This window comes from Rattus norvegicus, chromosome 6 (genome assembly GCF_036323735.1).
Source record: "Rattus norvegicus strain BN/NHsdMcwi chromosome 6, GRCr8, whole genome shotgun sequence".
NCBI lineage: Eukaryota > Metazoa > Chordata > Mammalia > Rodentia > Muridae > Rattus > Rattus norvegicus.
Window position 1 is genome coordinate 10,137,010 of NC_086024.1, and position 20,187 is coordinate 10,157,196.

Genomic DNA, 20,187 nt, shown 5'->3' on the forward strand with positions numbered 1-20,187 from the left:
TATTGACTGTATTCTGTTTCTGTGTTTGGTATCCCAGAAGCAGCTAAGGTTAAGCTGCAGTTTGGGCCAGGTACTGAAGGTACCAGGCATCTGTGGAAATTGATTATAGGATGCTTTGTCTTGGTCTTGTTTGTCTGGATTATTTTCTGTGATATTGTCGAGTGTCTTTTTGACTTTTGTTTCGTGTTTGAATTTGGACTGACGACTGTGTTTGAATCTTGGACCGACGACTGTGTTTGAAATCATGAAACTAGTTGCTTTCTTCGTTGAAGAGTTTTACTTGGTCCCCTTAATGCTTAGTGAGTAAGGAACTTAATTTTGTGGACCCCGCTCTAGTGGCGGTGTGTTGGTTGATAGCCAAAGTTAATTTTTAAAGCATAGTGTTTTATCTGTGCTTGTGCTCGCAGCCAGCTGAGATAAGCTAGAGAAAGATTTAAATTTTGCTTGGGAGCAAAGAACCTTAAAGGGACAGGCTACATTAGAAATGCTACAGGAGGAACTATCTGAAAAGGCTGAGAGCGAGGTGGGAGAGGACTCTAAGGAAAACAAGAACAAGAAAGGAATTTCTGACATTTGCTCACAGAAGGAGAGCGCTCATTAAGAGAAGTTCTTTAAGGAAGCCTGCCTTATCTGCAGTCCTTATTCCAAGGGAGGAGTCAGTCTCCAGCACTAAATTACTTTTCTCATTGGTCATCATTAACATGGAGAGTGCCTTTGATCCTATCCCCACAGCAGCCAGTTCCTGCCACTGTGGTCAAAATGCCCCAGGTTGGGGGACAAAAAGAGCCCCTAAAATAGTTTCAAAGAATCTACAACAAGCTGTAAAGAACTTCGTTTTGTTTTGCCAGTCAAAATTTAGAATTCAGGCTTTGGGTGTGGCCAAGGTCAGGATTAATGTTTTCTTTTCCATGGGCCTTTTAAACCCAGTGAGACAGTTTGTTAAAAGGGCTGTTACTGAGGTCCTGATAGCCCCAGGTGAACTGGTTACGATTCTTTTGTCAGCCACCTGGCATCTAGCACTCAGGTTCTAACCATCTCTCCATCCTTTTGTTATTAGTTGTTACTAAAAGCCTAGTGTCATTTGGAGGCTGGTTCTCTTGAAAGGCAAAGCCACAGAGCTGACACTGAAGAGAGATAATTCCTTGAGGGAAAATCTAAGTCTAGAGAGATAGTTGATAACAGATCGGCTGCCTCTCTGCTCACCTTTCCGTTTCATAGACAAAGCTTGTGCTTATTTGTACAATGGCCTTTTTGTCCAAGAAAGGCCTCCTGGTTTAGCTGTGTGACTAAATGCTGTTTGCCCTCTTCGGTAGACCTCTATTCTCAAGATTTTCTTGTTTTCTCACCATCCCATTTGAGATGCTTGTTAGTAACCGTTACAGGTCTTCTTTACCACTGAGGGAAGACAGAATCCTACTAGAGGCCAAAAAGAATGTTCCAGACACGGATAGAAGGCCCTCACTTCTGCCTGTTGGATTCATTACGCCTAAAGATAGGGAGTGCCAGGTCTGTTGCCAGGCTCCAAGGTTGGGTCTCTGAGGGGCTGGAAAATGCCCCACCAATCTGGCTAAGATAAGATGAAAAGTTCTCAGTGAGAACTTTCCCTCAGGAAGGGGACCCTCCAACCCAATGACAAGACCGAGACCACAGGATGCAATCAGCAAGAGGATTTGGTTTATTGTCAGGATACACAGGCACCTGTGGGCACTTCAGTCAACTCGGGGGACTGGCGCGTCTAGCAGAACCAAGGATGGGCTTTTTATAGGGTTCTGGGGAGCAGAAGCAAGAATACAGAAGCAGATGCATGGTTACAGGGATATAATTGGTGGATTCTAATGTGGCGAGGGTTCAGCCCGGGGGCAAGTTCCCTAGCTGCCTTCCTGGAACATAATGGCTGACTCGGCCCCCCACCAGGGTGTGGGACCTCTCCCGGGGCTTTCTACATTCCTCTTTCTCATTGTCAGGTGCTCAACCACAATCATCCTGTCGCCAGGCTCTCAACCACACGCATCCTGCTTGGCAGCCGCTGTGTACTCAGTGTTCTGACCTTTCCCTGAACCAGTCATCTTAAGTACAGCCTTGTAAAATGGCGTTACTGCTGCTAAGCTGGGGTCTTTCATTCCCCCATTTTTTTGCTAACTTCGAGTGAAATCTTTCACTCGACTTGGTTAAGAAATCTCTTTTTCTTGTTGTCTCAGCCTATGGTACTGTTGCGTCAGTACGAGGGTCTGAATGACTGAAAGCCTATCCCTCATGAACTGTACCAGCCTATTAAGGATACAGGGTCCAAAAAGAAGAATTAGGAGAAGAATAAGTAGGGGTCCCATCAGGGTAGACAGGAGGGTAGCAAACCAAGGGGATCGGTTAAACCACCCCTCGAACCACTCCTGTTGGGAATCAAACAGCTTTTGTCTCTGGACCAGGCATTCTCGAAGCTTAGCCATATTATCTCTTACTATTCCAGTATGGTCTGCATAGAAACAACACTCTTCTTTTAGAGCAGCACACAATCCACCCTCTCGGAGGAACAACATATCTAACCCCCATCTGTTTTGGAGGACCACCTCAGACAACGATGTCAAGGACTTTTCTAATGCACTCACAGACTCTTCTATAGCTTTAAGATCTGCATTCATGGCTGCTTGTAGTTGACGGAAATGACCATTTTCTATGAGTGTAGTGGTCCCGGTCCCTATACCCGCAGCCACTCCCCCCAAGGCGATTCCTCCTAGGAGTAAAGCTAAGGTCAGGGTGGCAGGCTCTCATCGGAATCGAGTCTGTCTCTCGAAAAACGAGTATATATACTCGGATTCATGGTAGGTGACTTTGGGCCAAATTTCTACTAATACACAATAGTCAGAGGATTGATTGAGGACTGTGGCCGAGAAGCAGGGTGTTAGTCCGGTGTTGCAGGCCCAGTACGTGCCTTTTGGGGCTGTCAGGAAGTAGTTCCCAGTGGGAACCCTCTGAGTGGTGTTGCAAAGGGTCTGGTGTGTGTGGGGTACATTCCCCAAGCAGAGCCCTCGTCCCGAGACCTCGGGCAGAGTTAGTTTGTGGCTAGGAGTATTGGCACAGCTGTCCGGGGCAGCGGTCAGGTTGGTATAATTTCCAATGACTGCCACCCCTTCATAATAGGGCGGACCAGAAACGAGGCACAACCAGCACTCCTGAGTCCTAGAAGGGTCTGAATAATTGAGAGCCAGATATGTACCAGTCACCAAATTGAATAATCGATCCCCGGTGCCTGGCGATGGGGAGATCAGAATGATGGAGCCCCTCGTCGTGGAGAAGGGGCTTGTAGGGGTGCTACCAGGGGCCTGAGTGACCTTAGGCAATGACGGGGGTTGGGCCTATGCTGGGAGCAAGGGAGGCTTCTGACCTGGTAGAACTAGGTTGGGTCCAATGGGTTGAGTGGCCAGGGGAGAGACCTATTTAGAGAGAACAGGCCCACCGGGTCGGTCCCTGTAACATATAAGTGCAGGCCCCAAGATTTGGGCCCGTCCCAAGTCGCTCTCCTACCTGAGTTGGTGAAGTGGAGGACAAGGGGATTGCATTTCCCGCCCCGTTTACACAAGGTATAAGGAGACCGACAGTCTCGTTTCAGTGTGATCAGGTCCCAAGAGGAGGATGGCTTCCAATACGCATCCCCAGTGGTCTCACATCCCCACTGGGCACAGTGTCCACTCCCCAGCCCTCCACACTCCCGGCTCACTCTGTGTCCAGGGCAAACGTAGATCTCCTTGCTGTGGGAAGCCGGGCTGCAACCATAGTAGGTGGTTGAGGGATGCCAATTATAGGTAGTGCCAGGCTCCCACTTGTAGTCCACCACATCACAAAGGTCAAAGTATAAGGGAGGGAAGGCGTCGGCCAGCGTCCCCCTTACGGAGGTAGCATTAGCCAGCCTTCCTGTCATGAGATTAGTGACTGTCCAGGGAATGTTATAAATGTGGTGGGGGCTTATTCCCCCACTGACTCCGGGCCACAAAAGGACTAGGAGGAGCCACATAGGAGTTTTAACTTTAAGGGGTTTGGGGTGCGCTGAACTTTCCATGTCTGGGGTGTAGTGTTGTGATTAGTCAATTCCTCCAACCGGGCTGCCTTGACGTGTGACGAGTGGATCCAAGCCGCGATCCCATCTACCTTTAGGGCTGTCAGGGTAGTCAGGAGGACGGTGTAGGGTTTTTTCCACCGTGGCTCGAGATTCTTGGTCTGGTGTCTGCGCACCCACACGGTGTCTCCAATCTGGAACGGGTGTGGCACCACCGGATGCTCAAGCTTGTCCTGGTAAGCAGTGGCCAGAGGTTCCCAGATGTCTCTCTGCACGATCTGTAGGGTCTGCAGATGGGCCCTCAGAGAGGGGCTGTCAGCAAAATCAGCAATGTTTGAATCAAAGAAATGGACAAATGGGGGTGGTGCTCCGTACATTATTTCAAAGGGAGTTAGACCATGGGGGCCCGGGGTGTTCCGGGCCCGATATAGAACTAGGGGAAGGAGGGCCACCCAGTCCTTTGAGCCAGTTGCAAGCGTAAGTTTGGATAAAGTCTCCTTAATTGTTCTATTCATGCGTTCTACCTGACCTGAACTCTGGGGTCTATAGGCACAATGTAATTTCCAATCAATCCCCAGTAATTTGGCCACCAACTGACTTACTTGGGAGACGAAAGCAGGTCCATTGTCCGACCCCAATGCTTGAGACATGCCATACCTGGGAAAGATTTCCTCGAGGAGCTTCTTGGTGACCATCTTTGTAGTCTCGTGCTTTGTGGGGAAGGCTTCAACACATCCTGAGAAGGTGTCTACAAACACTAGAAGATACTTGTATCCATACATACCTGGTCTAATTTCAGTAAAATCAATTTCCCAATGGATGCCGGGGCGGTGTCCCCTAGGACGAACTCCTTGTCCAATCATGGTCCTTCCCGGGTTAACCTGAGCGCATGCTTTGCAACTCTCAGTCACCTTTGTATTGCTTTGTCCCGATTCAAAAAACACAGATTGATCTCTTCTCGATCTAGTAAGGTTTTCATCTTCTTAAACCCCAAATGGGTCAATTTATGTAGAAAGGAGATCAATTCAAAAGTCATATTTATTGGCATATGTCTTTCCTTTGTAGACCCACTGTTTTAGTTGAGGGTAGTAGATGGCCCCCATTTTTTCTAGGAGCCCTATGTCCTCATGGGTATAAACCCAACTGGTTTGTCCCACTGGTGGGGACGTGGGTTGGTCTGGGCTATTTAAGGGCAAAATTTGTTTGCTCATGGCCGCTTCTCGCGCCGTGGCATCGGCCAGCCGGTTTCCTCGTGCCTCTGGGTTATGCCCTTTCTGGTGTCCTGGACAATGCATAATACTCAGTCTTTTGGGCAAGAATAGGGCTTCTAAGAGGGCCAGAATTTCAGCCTTATTTTTGATATCCTTACCCTCAGATGTGAGCAGCCCCTGCCTCCGGTAGATCTCCCCGTGGATGTATGCCGTGGCAAAGGCATAATGGCTGTCTGTATATACATTTAGCCTCTTACCTTTTGCCATCTTGAGTGCCTGAATCAAGGTGATGAGTTCAGCCCGTTGTGCGGAGGTACCAGCAGGCAGGGCTTTCGCCCAAATCACTTTGTCCTCCATAGTGACCGCGGCTCCGGCCTTTCGCTCTCCATCTGCCAAGAAACTGCTGCCATCCGTGTACCATGTGTGGTCAGCATTCTGAAGAGGCTGGTCCGATAGGTCCGGCCTGATTCCATATACTTCTGCGAGGATTTGTAGGCAGTCATGCTGTTCTGCCTCCTCTGGTAGAGAAAGCAAGGTGGCAGGGTTGAGAGCGACTACGGGCCCAAATTGAACCCACTCTGCATCCAGTAACAAGGCTTGGTAGTGGGTCATGCGGGAATTCGAGAGCCAGCGATCCGGGGGCTGCTTTATCAAGGCCTCCACTGCGTGGGGTGCTAGGATGGTGAGTGGCTGTCCCAAGGTCAATTTTCCAGCGTCCTTGGTCAGGACAGCAATAGCTGCCACCATCCTCAGGCACGGTGGCCAGTCGGAGGCCACAGGGTCCAATTTCTTAGAGAGGTAGGCTACAGGGCGCTTCCAGGGTCCCAACCTTTGTGTTAGGACCCCTTTAGCATACCCCTGTTTCTTGTCTACGAACAGTTCAAAAGGTTTGGTAATATTAGGGAGACCCAAGGCAGGGGAGGACAATAAGGCCTGTTTGATGTTTTCAAATGCTTTTTGTTGCTCTGGTTCCCACTGGAAGAGCACCCCCGGTTTAGTGAGGGAGTACAAAGGGGCTGCCATTTCAGCAAACCCAGGAATCCAGAGGCGGCAGAATCCCGCTGTCCCCAGGAACTCTCGTAGCTGTCGGCCATTCTTGGGGGCAGGGATGCCGGCCACAGTCTGTTTCCTGGCTGGGGTCAGCCATCGCTGTCTATCACATAGCTGGTATCCTAAATAAGTAACCTGGGTCTGGCAAATTTGAGCCTTTTTGGCAGAGGATCGATAGCCCAATCGTCCCAAAGTCTGTAAGAGGGATTCAGTTCCCTGTTGGCATGCAGTTTCAGAAGTGGCCGCTGGGAGGAGATCATCTACATACTGCAGGAGTATGAGGGTGGGGTGCTGAACTCGAAAGTCAGCTAAGTCCTGATGTAAGGCCTCATCAAAGAGCGTTGGGCTGTTTTTAAACCCTTGAGGCAGTCTTGTCCAAGTTAATTGTCCTGAAAGCCCTATTTCAGGGTCTTTCTACTCAAAGGCAAATAAGCGTTGGCTTTTCCGGCTCAGCCGGAGGCAAAAGAAGGCATCCTTCAGGTCTAAAACCGTATACCAAGTATGTGTAGGGGGTAGTGTACTGAGCAAATTATAAGGGTTTGGAACAGTCGGATGAATATCTTCTACCCTCTTGTTGACCTCTCTCAAATCTTGTACTGGCCTATAATCTCCAGTGCCGGGTTTCTTAACAGGCAGAAGAGGCGTATTCCAAGGCGATCAGCAGGGGACTAGGATGCCTTGATCCAGAAGCCTCGTAATGTGAGGCCTTATGCCTTGGTAAGCTTCGCGTGACAGGGGGTATTGTTTTATGGAGACTGGAGTTGCAGTGGCCTTTAACTGAATAATTAAGGAGGGCTGTTGGAGCGCCAACCCCATTCCACCAGTCTCTGCCCAAGCCAGTGGAAAATTTGTGACCCAAGTGTCTATTTCTAGGGATTGTGGCTTGTCCTGTCCCAGTTCATATAGTCTATATTCATCCTCTAATTGAAGGGTTAGAACTTGAAGGGGAGTTCCATGGGGACCAGTTATTCGGGCCCCTCCTTCCTCAAAATGGATTTGTGCTTTTAGTTTGGTGAGCAGGTCACAGCCCAGCAGAGGGTATGGGCAGTCCGCAACATGTAAGAAGGAATGGGTCACCTTACCGGTAGCCAGCTGAACCCGGCGGTCCGTAGTCCATCGGTATTGTTTCCCACCAGTAGCTCCTTGTACCCAGGCCGTCCGGTCACTGAGTTGTCCTGAAGCTCGGGTGAGGACTGAATGCTGGGCTCCTGTGTCTACCAGGAAGGTAACCGGCTGCCCCCCAACTTTAAGCATTACCCTGGGCTCGGGGGGGGTGCTCCTGGCCCTGACCTCCCTAATCTTCATCTAGGGCTAGAAGGGAGGTTCGTGGTCGAGGCTTTTGGGGTCCGCCAGGCTTCTTGGGGCATTTTCTGGCCCAGTGCCCTTTCTCTTTGCAATAGGCACATTGATCTTTATCCAGCTTCGGCCCCTTTCAAGCTCCCACCCTATCTCCCTTCCTTTCCTGGCCCTGAACTACGGCGGCCAAGATTCGACTCAACTCTTTGTTTCTTTTTTTATCTCTCTCTTCCCTCTCTCTGCAAACTCTATCTTCTTTTTCTTACTGTGTCTCCATCTTATTAAAAAATCCTTTCAGCTTCTTTAAGTAAATCCTGTAACGTAGAGCCCTGCAAATTTTCTAATCTCTGTAACTTAGTCCTGATATCTGGTGCGGCCTGACAGATGAAGGACATAGAGACACTTGTCATTTGTCCTGGGTCATCTGGGTCATAGGGAGTGTACATACGGTAGGCTTCCTTGAGTCTCTCTAGAAAGGCGGAGGGAGTTTCCCCTGCTTCCTGTAAAACCTGCTTTACCTGAGCCAAATTGGTAGGGCATCGTATAGCCCCTTGGAGACCCGCTAGGAGCAACTGGCGATAAAGGCGTAGGTGTCTCTTACCTTCAGCTGTATTAAAATCCCAGCTTGGTCTCTTAAGTGGGAATGCAGCATCAATTTCCTCAGGCAGCTGGGTGGGGTGCCCATCATCCCCCAGAACATGCTTTCTGGCCTCTAGGAACACTCTCTGTTTTTCTTCTGAGGTTAAGAGGGCCTGTAAGAGCTGTTGGCAGTCATCCCAAGTGGGCTGGTGGGTAAGTCAAACAGATTCTATTAGGTCGGTGAGTACCACTGGATTTTTGGAGAAAGAAGGGTTGTGTTGTTTCCAGTTGTAAATGTCAGCTGCTGAAAACGGCCAGTATTGGGTCTGGCCACCGGTTCTTTGTCTAAGTGAGAAAGCCTGGGAGGTTGAATCTGGCATCACCTCGAGCTTACTGCGCAATCTCCCTGCGACAGGGGAGAAACCCTCATCAGACTGTGGCCCGGCAACTGATCTGGCAGGCAGCTCTGCCTCCTCCGCTTCAGCCGGGCCTGTAGGTAAACGATATGGGGGAGGGTCTTCAGAGAGAAGATCTATAAGAGGGGACTTTGAATCTGCCGGGAGGACAGGTTTCTTAGAAGGCTCTGATTTAATTAGAGTGGGGTAGAGAGAGGAAGACATGGCCAGCGGGCCGGGTGGGGACGAGGGGACAGGCTGGGGGTTGGGGGGAGGCCAATGTGGGTCCACGAAGGGTTCCGCCCAAGGGGGGGTCCAAGGCGAGACTCTCCCAAGTGATGATATAAGGAACCTGGTCAGGATGTCCGTGGAAGACCCGATCTTTAACCTGTAAAATATGGTCTTTTTAAACGTGCCATTCACTGGCCATCCTGCTCTGAAAGTGGGCCACTCGGAGGTGCAGAGGGTCTGCCATTTTCCTTTTTTAACCTTGACGGACTGGTTGTGTGCCCGGTCGTGGACGTCTTTCCAATGGTCAAGAGTGAGATTTAGGGGCGTTGTTAGAGACTGTCCCATGTTAGTTCTAAGGAAGATTAGGACACAAAGAAAACAAACAACACTAACAGTTAAACAAGCAACAGACAGGCGTGCTGCACGGCTTTGGTACCAAACTGAAAGCAAAAAGTCAGATGGAGGTGGCGAAGGTCCAGGGCCCTCTGAAAGCAAAAATGCAGACAGAGGAGCTGTAAGTCCGGATCCTCCTCCTCCTCCAACCAGAGTCCCAGATTGAGCCCCAAAAAGTCGGGCTCCTAGCACCCTTGGAACGTCTTCCAGGGCTGCGGGGCGAGAAGTCCGAGCTCTTCAGCTCCTTCTTCGTCCTGCCCAGATTCAAAACAACCTAGCTGAGTGCTCACAGAACAGACAGAATAGGGCAGAACCAGACAGAATCAGACAGACGCCGGCCGGCTTACCTCCCAGTGGGTGGTCGGTGGTCCCTGGGTGGAGGACCCTATCCCGGACGAGCCCCCAAATGAAAAGTTCTCAGTGAGAACTTTCCCTCGGGAAGGGGACCCTCCAACCCAATGACCAGACCGAGACCACAGGATGCAATCAGCAAGAGGATTTGGTTTATTGTCAGGATACACAGGCACCTGTGGGCACTTCAGTCAACTCGGGGGACTGGCGCGTCTAGCAGAACCAAGGATGGGCTTTTTATAGGGTTCTGGGGAGCAGAAGCAAGCATACAGAAGCAGATGCATGGTTACAGGGATATAATTGGTGGATTCTAATGTGGCGAGGGTTCAGCCTGGGGGCAAGTTCCCTAGCTGCCTTCCTGGAACATAATGGCTGACTCGGCCCCCCACCAGGGTGTGGGACCTCTCCCGGGGCTTTCTACATTCCTCTTTCTCATTGTCAGGTGCTCAACCACAATCATCCTGTCACCAGGCTCTCAACCACACGCATCCTGCTTGGCAGCTGCTGTGTACTCAGTGTTCTGACCTTTCCCTGAACCAGTCATCTTAAGTACAGCCTTGTAAAATGGCGTTACTGCTGCTAAGCTGGGGTCTTTCAAAGGAAGGATATAAAGAGAAAGTTACAAAAATTTAAAGAGTTAAGTTAAGTTGCTGAGAGTTAGTACAAGTTACAGAGAAAGAGGTAAAAAGAGCAGGAAGCTAGAGAAGAGAAGAGACAGAAAGTTAAGAAGAGGAAGTTAGAGAGATAAAAAGAGATAAAAGATGAGAGAGGAACATATACTGGCCACAGTAGTTAGGGAACCTAGGAAGATAGTACCTGGCAACAGAAGAGAATTCCTGGCTAAAGATCAGTGTGCCTAATGCAAAGAAAAAGGACACTGGGTCAGGGACTGCCCAAGAAAGAACAAGAGGGGCCACTGGAGAGCTTCTTGGTCCTAGAGTGCTGGCTATGTACAGAGATAGAAGGGAAGTGTGGATACAGGGACCCAGTGCTCTGTGCTTCTATGCCCCCCAGTGGGCCAATATCTAAAGACCTTGAGTGCAAGGGGCTACTGAGAATGAACAATATTTATGGACTGCCCGAAAAACAGTGAACCTTGGCGTGGGCTGGGTAACCCACTAGTTCATAGTCACCCCCGACTGCCCCTATCCCTTGCTCATGAGAAAATTGCTCTCCAAAATTGGCTTGCGTGGACTAAAATGGCTGGGTGAGGCCATGTGTATGCATATCTACAGACTGTGTATGTGGAGCTTGAGACCTGTCTCAGTGCACCAGTACCTGATGCTGGGAGATGTGTGACTTAGTCCTGTTCTGCCGGGAACACACCGTTCCTGCCAGCCGGGCACTAACAATTATCACCCAATCCAGGACTTAAACTGTGATAGAGTGGCTGATGTTTTGCCTTTGAATAGAGTGTCCCAAAAGATGGGACCACTGGTCAGCTGCCATGGACTAGATTCTCCACCGGTTGGGGACAATCTGGACACCTTGCTGCCCAATCCGGATCTGGAGCCACCACAGCACGAGTGTCAAGCACTGACAGAAGCCCATGGGTGGAGGAAAGACCTCTGCGACTGGCTGATTGACCACTCCTGAAAGCCGAGGACCTTGTCCACAGACGGGAACAGTTCTCTTCATGAATGAAGGTCAGAGACAAGTGGGTGCTGCCATGGTGGACAACATGATGTCATCTGGGATGGCTGAACTTCTACCCCCCCAGCACATCAGCACTTCAGATGCCTTTACCATCTCTTGGATGCCCTGGTGTAGCCAACAAGTGCAAGAGATGGCCTCGATAGTCATCAAGAAGATACTGGAAGAAATCTTCCCCAGGCTGGAGTGCCCAAGGTAATCTGGTCAGACAACGGCCCTACTTTTGTTGCCAAGGTAAGCCAGGGTGTGGCCAAGTATTTAGAGGTCCATTGGAAATTACATTGTATCTACAGACCTCAAAGTCCAGGACAGGTAGAGTAAATAAATGAAATTTTAAAAGAGACCCTGACTAAATTAAATTAACCATGGAGACTGGCACAGACTGGGTGACACTCCTTCCCTCTTGCTCTCTTCAGAGCAAGAAATACCCCTTCCAGATTCAACCTTACTCCCTTTGAGATCTTATATGGGGCCTCAGCTCCCCTGACTGTATTAGATGATGTTACTGAACCAACATGTCATAGTGCCATAGTAATAATGATTTGTGTGCCAGGCTAAAAGACCTACAGGTGATACAGAAAGAAATCTGCTCACAGCTGACAGCAGCCTATGCCCCGGAGACCCCTGAGACATCCCATCAGTTCCAGGTCAGAGACTGCAGCTACACTGAGCCCAGACACTCGAGCCTCGCTGGAAAGGACTGTACCTGGTGCTGCTGACCACCCTGACAGCTGTCAATTCTCAGCCCTCACCAGCCGTGTACTAGTTGTTGGGGCTGAGAGCTGGGACCTAGAGGGAAATTCAGTCATGTTTGTCCTGGGTTCTATCAAGATACGTGTGGGATTGTAACATTACATATGTTAGTACTCCTAATACTTCTTGGGACTGTGCCTCAGGGATCACAGTCTGTATAAGTTTAGAAGTTCTAAATGCTAGTCATGACCTTGGTGTATAGGCTTGGATAGTGTCCAGATTAGAATCCTCATGTTCAGACAACAATACCAAGCTGTTATGCTAGATGAAGCTGAGTTCTCCATGTAGTTCTAAGATTAGAACTATTCACAAAAAAGAAGAAGGGAATGTAGAACTAGAGTTTTAAAAAGGTTACTCATTGTCAGAGTCCGGATGCACAGGGCCGGACGTACCTGAGGGAGAGCCAGAGATAGGACTTGCCGGACCAGCCACCAGCCCCAAGGACACTGACCATCCGTAGCCACCCCTCCTCTTCCTTCACTCCTCAGAAGTGAGTCACCCCCCTGAGTGAGATGAGCCACCCTACCTGCCTGCCGAGCTGCTAGAGAGCACGTACTCCTTGCTGATGTAATTTCACGCCGAAAGTAACTGTGCACCATTTGAATTGACCAATCATGTGTAACCACGCGAATGCCCCTAACCTCCCCTATATAAACCCCCGAGTTTGGAAGCTCGGGGTCGATTCCTTTCTCCTGTGTGGGATACCTATCGACCCAGGATCCCGCTAATAGGATCTCGTTAATAAAAGCTACCTCCTGCTGTTACATCAAGACCGGCTACTCGTGATTCCTGGGGGCACCCCACCCCGAGATTGGAGCGAGAGACGCGGCTCCCCGTTTAGGGGTATGCTCTTTCACTACAAATTCAATGCAATCCCCATCAAAATTCCTACTCAATTCTTTATAGAAATAGAAAGAGCAATTTGCAAATTCATTTGGAATAACAAAAAACCCAGGATAGCAAAAACTATACTCAATAATAAAAGAACTTTTGGGGGAATCACCATCCCTGACTTGAAGCAGTATTACAGAGCAATAGTCATAAAAACTGTATGATATTAGTACAGAGACAGGCATATAGATCAGTGGAACAGAATTGAAGACCCAGAAATGAACCCACACACCTATAGTCACTTGGTCTTTGACAAAGCAGCTAAAATCATCCAATGGAAGAAAGATAGCATTTTGAACAAATGGTGCTGGTTCAACTGGAGATCAACATGTAGAAGAATGCAAATCGATACATTCTTACCACCCTGAACAAAGCTTAAGTCCATGTGGATCAAGGACCTCCACATTAAACCAGATACACTCAAACTAATAGAAGAAGAAGTGGGGAAGAGTCTCGAACACATGGGCACTGGAGAAAATTTCCTGAGAAAAACACCATTGGCTTATGCTCTAAGATCAAGAATTGACAAATGGGCCCTCATAAAACTGCAAAGCTTCTGTAATGGAAAAGACACTGTCATTAGGACAAAACAGCAACCAAGAGATTCGGAAAAGATTTTTACCAATTCTACAACTGACAGAGTGCTAATATGAAAAATATACAAAGAACTCAAAAAATTAGACTCTAAAAGCCAAATAACCCTGTTAAAAATTGGGTACAGAGCTAAACAAAACATTTTCAGCTGAGGAATATCGAATGGCCGAAAAGCACCTAAAGAAATGTTCAACATCTCTAGTCATCGGGGAAATGCAAATCAAAACAACCCTGAGATTCTACCTTACACCAGTCAGAATGGCTACGATAAAAATCTCAGGTGACAACAGATGCTAGAGAGGATGTGGAGAAAGAGGAACACTCCTCCATTGTTGGTGGGATTGCAAACTGGTACAACCACTCTGGAAATCAGTCTTGAGGTTCCTCAGAAAATTGGACATTCCATTACCTGAGGACCCAGCTATACTTCTCCTGGGCATCTACCCAAAAGATGCTCCAACATATAAAAAAGACACGTGCTCCACTATGTTCATCGCAGCCTTATTTATAATAGCCAGAAGCTGGAAAGAACCCAGATGCCCTTCAACAGAGGAATGGATACAGAAAATGTGGTACATCTACACAATGGAATATTACTCAGCTATCAAAAACAACGAATTTATGAAATTCATAGGCAAATGGATGGAACTGGAAAATATCATTCTGAGTGAGCTAACCCAATCACAGAAAAACACACTTGGTGTGCATTCCTTGATAGTGAATATTAGCTCAAATGCTCGAATTACCCAAGATGCATCACAGGCCCCAGTATATTTACAATGACCAAAATGCAATGATCACACTCCTTCTTAAAAGGGGAAAAATATCCATAGGAGGGGATATGAAAGTAAAATTTAGAGCAGCGACTGACGGAATGGTCATTCAGAGCCTGATACACCTGTGGCCCATATATATATATATATACATCCACCAAAACTAGATAAGATTGATGAAGCTAAAAAGTGCATGCTGAAAGGGACTGGATAAAGATCTCTCCTGAGAGACACATCCAGAGCATGTCCAATACAGAGGTCAATGCTAGCAGCAAACCAATGAACTGAGAACAGGACCCCCTTGGGGGGAATTAGAGGAAGTATTGAAATCGTTGAAGGGTCTTGTAACCCCATAAGAACAACAATGCCAACCAACCAGAGCTTCCAGGGACTAAACCACTACCCAAAGACTATATATAGACTATCCCAGGGCTCCAATTGGATATGTAGCAGAGAATAGCTTTATTGCGACACCAGTGGAAGGGGAAGCCCTTGCTTGTGCCAAGGTTGGACCCCCATTGCAGGAAAATGTTGTGGGAGGGATGGTAAGGGGAGTAAATGGGGGAAACACCCATATGGGGGTGGGGGTTGGGATGGGGGCTTATGGGCAGGAAACCGGGAAAGGGAATACTATTTGAAATTTAAGAAATATATCTAATAACTTTTTTTAAAAAGATTTAAAAAAAGAAAAAAAATCTAGCAGCAGCTGGCCTATCAAGGCCACAGACTCTGCCCACACACCCAGCAACTGCCCCCTGGTAGTTAATGTAAACTCCCTTCTACCGAATGAAATCATGACTCAATAAGCTGTAATTTATCAGTCATATTTATGTTTTAAATTCTCAATCCACAATACAGCCACACAGTAAGCTCACAACCAATTGATCAGGATATAAACCACCCACCTACATAAGATAAATTTAGCTATAAAAATTCATCCCTTAAGAAATACACATAACTACCTAGGGCCATTCAAGACCACCCAGATCTGGGTCATCCTTCTCTGTCTCCATCTTGATTCTCCTCCTGTCCTCTTCTTTCCCGTCTTACAAAAACTTTGTCTCCACCTTACTTTTTACTGTCCAATCATGGGCCTTGACCTACTTGTGCCAGCCCTCACCTGCATATAGACATCAACCTACACTTCATTCATCCTTTCTGTCTAATTGAAAAACCTTTTCTCTCAAATGTAAGCTGAGCAAAACTATTATATCATTTTGTAATTTATAAATCATAAAATACAGCTAATATCCAGTCCAACATTTTATCAGTTAAACAGAACATTTAGTTATCTATTCTAGTTTAAGAAAGGCTTAAAATCTATGTTATATCCTGGCTAGCTTGTGTACTATCTGATAACTATCCAGTTATACATCTATTCTCAAAGTTAAACAGCCTGGGTAGGCTATGAGACGATAACTAGTTTCATTGACAGAAATCTAAGAATGACCGATATTATCTGAAAATATAGGATGCCTAACACGGCTTCTGACCTTTGGCAGGTTGAAGAGACAATCGTCTGCTGGCACAGTCCCCTGTTAGCTACAGAGAAGAGCACCGATCTTCAGCCTTCTGGCTCAGGAATCTGACAGACCTTAGTGAAACAGGAATTAAGGATTAGCTCATTCTGTCTCAGCAGAACTAAACTGTCCTAACCTGTAAATTGTGTCCTCTCAAGGACAGTACAGATCTATCTAGAGGAGAAATAGGCAATTTCTGCCCCGTGGCCTCCTAGCCACAGTGTACCTCACCTGGAGCTACAGATGCTCAGCTGCTTCTCGTGTCCACAAATGGGGAGCTTTCGGCATCAGCTGCGTCTCAGCCAATGAAAGAATAGCATTACCTGTCACATTCTGAGGATTTCTGATATTTTTGAAAAGCATCTATGTAAGTAATCTGTCCTGTTGTCTGTTAACTATCTTAATTAATTATCTTGTAAGCACCCTAACAATACACTTAGAGCCATGAATTTTCTATCTGGCCCTTAACTCTCATGTTTAATCATCTCAGATTAGTTTTTTTTTTTAATAGCAGTGAAGGACTGGGGATAAACCTTGTATACTTAAATGTGTTGTATAGGCACAATGCCTCTACATGAGTGTAACAATATTAATTTCAATTTTATATCAATAAGAAATGTGTACTAATGAAAACTTTAAATTTGTATCAAGTAAATTCTGTACCTGTTGTTGTATAAATATAAAAATAAAAGGTATCAGTGTCTTTTACCCTGCTAGGTCCACGCCGCCGTGACCCAAGATATCTGCTAGATATCTTGGCGGAAACACAGCCGAGCCGCACACTTTCCTACACTCAAACCCTCACATAAAAGAACACACAACACAATAATCTTTGACCCAATTGATAAGATATAATTGCCCACTTAAACATACAAAGCCCGGTACCACCCATCCCTTGAGAACATTAATAACAACCTGTAAATACACAGAACAGAATCTTAACATCACCTGCCATCTTGTCCTGCCACGGCTTCTCTCCTCTCTCCATCCCCTGTCTCTCTTCTAGTCTCCTCCTCTTCCTTCAAACTTCTCTCCAGCCCATCCTTCCTTCTCCTCCAATGACAGGCCTCCTTCTATCCTGTGTCTGCCCCTCACCTGTACTTTACAAATTCAATGGAGAGGTGGTTCTGGTGAAGTCACCTGAGTCCTGAGTGCGTGACTAGGCGGCTGTCCTTGGGGCAGTGGAATTAGCATCAAAATACAGTAACTTCAGGGCAAACCACAAAATGTACCAGTATAAAAGATTATAACTTCAGCTTAGTAACAAATATAAGGATTTCTGCCAAATGAGATTATGGTTGTACAATCAATTTGAGCTAGTTCCTCCCTCTTAAATTATGACCGTTTCTAAATTCTCTAGAAAGACAGCCTTAGAATAGCCACTCTAGCCTCCTGAAGTTTAGAGAATCAGAGCAATGACTCTTCAATAACTTCTTCAAGCTGTATGTGGGCATTGAGATATCCTTGTGGAGGTGGGTAGGGAAGATGGGGGATTTGTTTGGCCTAAAGAAGACCACCCAATGATTGTTGTAGTCTGTTGTCTGTCTTGCCTGGACCTGGCTGAAAGTCCCTGAGATCAGGAATGTGAGCAGGGCAGTTTAGCATTCTGATGACGAGCTTCACCAAAGCTGCACATTTTGCAATATATAAATCAAAACAAAATATTTAGTATCGTCAAGATATCGTTGATATTCTTGAATATCTTTGATTCTCTTGAATCTAGTTTTTCAGAAGGTCTACACTTATCAAATCTGATCAATATAACCCTGTGAGGGGTCCAGAATCTAACCACACTTTTTAAGAACACAAAGACAAAACCTTTCTCCCAAAATAGTGTGTTCTTTAGTCTGGAACTAGAAAAGCTTGTATTTTGCACTCTCTCCCAGAGAAAGAATATAACCACAAGACTCAAAATCACACCCATTATGAAAGTTAAAACAATTTAAGAAAGTGAAGTAAACTAGATAAACTTGTATGAGCCTGTTAGGCCTTTTCAATCTGTCATATCAGGAAATCAACTCAGAATTCCGATGGAGCCCACATTAGGAGGACATGAGCCTCCTGCTGTGGTAATTTTAAAAATAACCTCAAACCCTCACTAACTGGCATTGTCAAGCCATATGGCATAGTGGGGTAATTCATAAAACAATTTAATCACATTTTTATTAGTACCAATCCCTATAAGAAGTAAGTAACTTGTCACACCAGGACTTTATTTAGCCCAATATACACATCTGTTAAGCTCTTGACCTGGAGTATCAGACTTTTATTTATTAATAACTTCTAAAATATATGTTTGTATCCACTCTTCCTGTTTTTTTCATAACTTTTATGACTGGTCTATCACTACTCTCTATTTAGAGTCAGTGACTAGTCTTTTCTATCTAGTTCCAAACCATGGATGAAAATCCCCACATGATTTGGATAAACTCTGTAGTCTCTCCTTCTAACTATACAAACAAATTTAATCACATTTCCATTAATAGCTGTCATTAAGAAGCAGGCAGTTTGTCTAACCAGGATTTTAAATAAAAATTCCCATGGAACCCACATTAAGAGAATATGTGAGGTAATCCAGTCACAAAAGAACACACATGGTATGTACTCAGTGATAAGTGGATATTAGGACAAAAGTTCAGAATGCCCAATATTAAATTCACAGACCATATGAAGCTCAAAAAGAAGAAGACCAAAATGTGGATGCTTCAGTCCTTCTTAGAAGGGGGAACAAAATACAGGAAGAAATACAGGAACAAAGAATGGAGCAGAGTCTGAAGGAAAGGTCATCCAGGGTCTGCTCCACCTGGGGATACATCCCATATGCAGCCTCCAAACCCAGTCACTATTGCTGATGCCAAGAAGTGCTTACTGACAGAAGCCAGATATGGATGTCTCCGGAGAGGCTCTGACAGAGCCTTCTGATTCAGATGAGGATGCTTGATACTGCCATCGAACTGAGCAGGGGACCCCAATGGAGGAGTTAGAGAAAGGACTGAAGGAACTGAAGGAAGGGGTTTTCAACCCCATAGGAAGAACAATATCAGCCAACCAGATTTCCCAGAGCTCCCAAGAACTAAACTACCAACCAAAGAGTACACATGGAGGGATCCACGGCTCCAGTCACATATGTAGCAGAGGATGACATTGTCAGGCATATATTTTCAAGAACCTTTGTAAGTTATGGTTAATCAGTTGTGACAAGCTTTATAGTTTTTATACATGTAAAAATTCCAGATATTTTACAATTGTAAATTGGAATCTAGTCAATCATTTAGACATTTCGTTTCCTTTTCTACTTAATTGTTTGATAAAATGAGTGTCTAAGAATAGAGGTGCTTAGGTATGAAAGTCATCTGAGTTCTTGGTATAGTTTGTCATTCCATTTTAAACATTACATAAATTTATGATTTGACAAACAAGGGAATGTATTTTCTTATCGCTGGGTACTAATATATCACATTTTCAGCAACAACTCCTATATCTGATTGCGTTGCTCTTGCTGAGATTCAAAGTTTCATAAGAACTTGAAAATAAGTGGAAATAAAGTAACTCTCCTAACAAGAAGCAGAAATTCTGTGTTATAAAAACATTGAGCAAAGGAAGCTGTCAAATAATGTTCAGAACTGTTTAAAAAATAAATTAGAAAAATGAGATATTAACTTACATTTAGATAAATGTATGTTTTCTTCTACAATCAATTATCAAAGACAGCATCCAATGTAATAGGTTTTAGCATGAGATTTTCATACACACACACACACACACACACACACACACACATGTCCTATTCTCTTGCCCCCTTCCCCTGGTCCCCTTTCTCCCCCAAATTGCTTGTCATATGCTTTTAGCACATACATATCTTCCTGTGCAACCACACACCTATGGATTCCCCACACTCCAATAAGGACAGTATCAAGGAAACTGTGTTCAGTACATAAGGAGACATATATAAGGTGTCATGTGTTTATTGTGGTAGGAGTTGATAATTATTAAGATGTCTATCAACTATTTTATGGTTTTATGATGGATTCTCTCCTCACTGCCCAATCTTCTAGTTTGAAAAGTTGAGGTCACTCTCAGGATCTACTCAACTGCCACTTGCTCAATTAGGCCATTGGACTGCCAAACTGAATTTTCACCTCGTTTTTCTGGGAGGAGTTTATTGCCTGGTTGAAGAGAAGTTATGATTTTAAAGTTGGTGGTGGGAATGAATGTTTGTACAATAATATCTTTTTGCTTAGATCATCTGTTTTCAGTTCTAATCACTGTTTCTTAATGAAGTCTAGCATTCCCCATATTTTGTTAGATAGTATTCTTAAACATCATCACATGGATGAAGAATTTTATTCAATGTTCACTTTAATTCCATATTTTTCATTTTTCTGCTTTATAATGAATGTTCTGAAAGTTACAGGAGAAATCGTGAATCAATTAGATTCTGTCTTCAAG

At 45.7% G+C, this 20,187-nt stretch overlaps 1 pseudogene; it reads right to left on the minus strand.

The window, feature by feature from the left end:
• Positions 1-2,168: 2,168 nt before the first annotated feature.
• Positions 2,169-20,187, minus strand: part of Envl-ps18 (MLV-related proviral Env polyprotein-like, pseudogene 18) — a 130,790-nt pseudogene continuing 112,771 nt past the window's right edge.